Below are 4,944 nucleotides of genomic sequence, written 5' to 3' on the forward strand. Positions count from 1 at the left end.
GACTATCCCCTGCTCACTGCAACTGGAGAAAGCCTGCACACAGCAACAAAGACCCAGAAACCCCCCAAATAAGTAAATAAACAATTCTTTTTTTTTTTTTTTAAAGTAAGAAATGGAAAATTGCATTTGCACCAATCTGGGGATTGTAACCAAGGAGACAGTCTCTCAGAGAATTCTTGAGGACTTTTCTATAGAGGTGAAGTGAGAGCCCAGTATATATGTGATTTTGGCAAAGGGGTACATGCAACCAAGAAATCATCTTGGTTGAAGGTTACTGTTATTTTTCAAAGAACAGGGATCTTGGTGTTTTTAATGCTTTTCTCAGTATGGGTAGGTGCAAGAAACTGGGTTCATAAAATCTTCTCCAGAATATATCTGTCTCGGGGCCAGTCTGTCAGTTTTTGCAGTGTACTTAATGCCTCAATCTGATCTTCCCCTTGAATTTATTTCAGGGTGTACTACAGGTTAGTGACTGCAGTAGCTAATGGCTTGATTCTTATGAAACTGGATGGTGGGCAACATTCTTTGTTTTACAATCCCTTCCCTTTTGGTCTTAATTTTGATCAAGGGTGGGAAGGCATTTTGTGGCTAGTTTGTCCCACGGAGCCCCAGGAATGCCTGGGTCAGGCAAGCATTTCACTGAAGGTCACTCAATATGCATTTTTTGTCTTTTTCCATTACATTTTTTTCAGTATTTTTGAGGTATAATTGACATATAGCATTATATTATTTTCAGGTATACAACATTTGTATACAATGTGAAATGATCGTCACAAGTCTATCACATGTTACCACACAAAGCTAATTCATTATTATGGATTATATTCCATATGATGAACTTTACATCCCCATGACTCAATGTTTAACTGCAAGTCTGTACTTCTTGGCCCCTTTACTTTTTTGAGTCCCCAGCTCCCTGTCTTTTGGCAACCGCCAATCTGTTCTGTGAGTCTGGATTTTGTTTTATTTGCTTTGTTTTTCAAATTCCATATATAGGTGAAACCATATGAAAATTGTCTTCCTCTAACTTCACTTAGCATAATACACTCAGAGTATATCAGTATTGTCACAAATGTCAAGATTTTATCATTTTTTTAAATTGCTGAATAGTATTCACATTATCACATACCTCTTCTTTTTTTAATCTATTCATCTAACCTGGGATGCCTAGGTTGGTTATACAACTGTTGGTTATACACAAGCTGTTGTGAATAATCCTGCAGTAAGCATGTGCTATGTCACGCCAACTCAATGTGCTTTTACTGGATATGTTAATGATAGCCAAAAGGCTCTGTAGTGCCTGTCTTTCTGGACTGTTATCATCCGGAAAATGGTTCCCTCTTGTTGCTTCTTCCCATATCTAGAGTTACACTATTGAGATCATTGATCTTACAGAACTATATATTTAATCAATCATTTCAAGTCACCTATTATTCATTTTATCTGAGGCTCAAGCATGCATTTGGTAATGTAAGAAACAAGATATATTGTAAAAGGCAAGATACAAGTAATAGAGCTAGTAAAATTAATAAGGTCATGACTAAGTATTTGAACTGAGAACCTCCATTAGGTGTGGCTTTCCTTAAATCATCTGACCAGTCTGTGCTGCCTCAGTTTCTCTCTGTAAGGGAAAGGCTGTATTGGCATTGCACATAAAGCTCATCAAAGATGTCTGCATGTACAAGGCGAGTGGTGGGTCGGTGTGATCCCCTTACAGGACTGAGAAAGGAATGTTATCTTCTAAGGAGTTACATGGCTGGTACCAGAAGAAGGAAACTAGATTTCTACAACTGAACAAGTTTTTCTGCCACTGGGGAGGTCTGGTTAATTCATAATACAGACGCACAGTGCGCACTAGAGGGGAAGGGGAAGTCAAAGGGCAGAAATTTTTTATGTCTAAATTTTTCTTGTCTTCCCTTAAAATAGGTTTTTTCCCCCCATCATTAGGAAATAGTTGGTAGAAACTCCCATGACAACTCAGAAGTGTGAGATGCTCGTTGGGGTGGGTGGTGGGTGGGTGGGGATAAAATAATCCCAGAGGCTCTCTTGACTCCACGTGAAGAAACCCGAGGTTGGCAGAAGGATTGGAACCATGGGGTTTTCCCCCAGGAGATCAGTGGGTTGAGTGATGACATGTCCACCCTTGAAGACAGTTTGGTCTGGGGCCTATGCAGGTCTCTCCGAGGATGCTAAATGGTGGGGAGAGGCAGGGTGATGCTGATGGTCCTACTCTCCCTGACAACTACACACATATTGCTATAGAGAAGCAAAATTTGCCACTCCCAAATATGTCTCTTTTGCATGTGAATTATTTTAGGCTGATTATTTTTTAGCAATAGAAGACTCAAAAAGTCTTTCTTTTTACCTCCTCTTTAGCTGCCTTGGGGCTTCCGAGATGGCTCAGTGGTAAAGAATCCATCTGCCATGCAGGAGACACAGGTTTTAGCCCTAAGTCAGAAAGATCCCCTGGAAGAGGAAATGGCAACTCACTCTAGTATTCTTGCCTGGGAAATCCCATGGACAGAGAAGCCTGATGGGCTACAGTCCATGGGGTCACAAAGAGTTGGACATGACTGAGCATGCATGCACGAACATAGCTGCCCAAAGACTGGATAAAGGGCCTGTTCTGGGAATAAAGCTCCCTCCAGAGACATTTGCAAGAATATGGGCAGGGTGTGGTGGGGAAAACGTGGCACGTCCCATTGTATCTGCAGGGCCCAGAAAATACCAAATATTTGCTTTTCCATCTCCTCATTAATCTCCTTTCTCCTCTTTGAAGTCCCAAAGCACTACCCAAACATCTTTTCTGAATCTCAAAAGCAATATGTATGTATCACTATGGTAAAAATTAAAATTAACTGAAATAGTATGATTCTGTGTCCTTGTTTTACTCACCTGAAAATGTCTTTCTCTTTTTCAATAGGGTGGGGGCTGAGTCCCCTTTAAGGAGATCAATATAAGAAACCCAGGAGGATTTATCTGAATCACAAACAATGACATCAGTCCTCTTTTCTCTTTGAGAGGAAAACCAAACATCTGAAGAATGTACTTGAAGGCATCAAGCTCATTTTTCATGCTCATGTTGGAAATTCTGCCTCAGTTCTTGTCCTTCCTGCTGACAAAGTTGACGACAAACTGGAACTTCCATTTCCTGCTTCCAGAAGAAGACATTTCTGTGATTTCCAAGCAGCTCAGTTCTTTCAGAGGCCCTCGAGTCAAAAGAATGACTAAGTCCTTAATTCTGCATGGAGTGCCTCATCCTGATTTCTCAAAGCTGAAAACCCAGATGTCCTTTTCCTGGTTCAGAGTGAGATGGATGATGTTGGAGGCCCAGCCTTGGTGATTCACACAATCAGAGGAGGCCACATCTGGGCCAGACAAAAATCTAGGGTTGCACTATCCCATGTAGACTACCCGCCCTGCCGGCATTCCACTTGTAGGAAATTTTCCTTCCCTAAGTTTCTCCAGCCTGGTGAATGTAGCAGAATCACTAGCAGTTCAGTTTAGTTCAGTCTCTCAGTCATGTCCGACTCTTTGCGACCCCATGGACTGCAGCACGCCAGGCTTCCCTACCCATCACCAACCCCTAGAGCCTACTCAAACTCATGTCCATCACATCAGCGATGCCATCCAACCATCTCATCCTCTATTGTCCCCTTCTCCTCCTGGCTTCAAACTTTCTCAGCATCAGGATCTTTTCTAATGAGTCACTTCTTCACATCAGGTGGCCAAAGTATTGGAGTTTCAGCTTCAACATTAGTCCTTCCAATGAATATTCAGGACTGATTTCCTTTAGGATGGACTGGTTGGATCTCCTTGCAGTCTAAGCGATGCTCAAGAGTTTTCTCCAATACCACAGTTCAAAAGCATCAGTTCTTCAATGCTCAGCTTTCATTTTTTAAATTTAATTTTATTTATTTTAATTGGAGGCTAGTTACTTTACAATATTGTTTTGGTTTTGCCATACATCAACATGAATCCACCATGGGTGTACACGTGTTCCCCATCCTGAACCCCCCTCCCACCACCCTCCCTGTACCATCCCTCTGGGTCATCCCAGTGCACCAGCATCCTGTATCCTGCATCGAACCTGGACTGGCGAATCATTTCTTATATAATATTATACATGTTTCAATGCCATTTTCCCAAATCGTGCCACCATCTCCCTCTCCCACAGAGTCCAAAAGACTGTTCTATACATCTGTGTCTCTTTTGCTGTCTCGCATACTCTCACATCCATACATGACTACTGGAAAAACCATGTCTCTGACTAGATGGACCTTTTTGGCAACGTAATGTCTCTGCTTTTTAATATGCTGTCTAGGTTGGTAATAGCTTTTCTTTCAAGGAGCAAGTGTCTTTTAATTTCATGGCTGTAGTCACCATCTGCAGTGATTTTGGAGCTCCCCAAAATAAATTCTGTCACTATCTCCATTGCTTCCGCATCTATTTGCCATGAAGTGATGGGACCAGATGCCATAATCTTAGTTTTCTGAATGTTGAGCTTTAAGTCAATTTTTTCACTCTCCTCTTTCACTTTCATCAAGAGGCTCTTTAGTTCTTCTTCACTTTCTGCCATAAGGGTGGTATCTGCATATCTGAGGTTATTGCTATTTCTCCCGGCAATCTTGATTCCAGCTTGTGCTTCATCCAATCCAGCATTTTGCATGATGTACTCTGCATGTAAGTGTAATAAGCAGGGTGACAATATACAGTCTTGATGTACTCCTTTCCTGATTTGGAATCAGTCTGCTGTTCCATGTCCAGTTCTAACTGTTGCATCTTGACCTGCATACAGATTCCTCAGAAGGCAGGTCAGGTGGTCTAGTATTCCCATCTCTTTCAGAATTTTCCACAGTTTGTTGTGATTCACATAGTCAAAGGCTTTGGCATAGTCAATAAAGCAGATGTTTTTCTGGAACTCTCTTGCTTTTTTGATGATCG

This window comes from Bubalus kerabau, chromosome 11 (assembly GCF_029407905.1).
Source record: "Bubalus kerabau isolate K-KA32 ecotype Philippines breed swamp buffalo chromosome 11, PCC_UOA_SB_1v2, whole genome shotgun sequence".
NCBI lineage: Eukaryota > Metazoa > Chordata > Mammalia > Artiodactyla > Bovidae > Bubalus > Bubalus kerabau.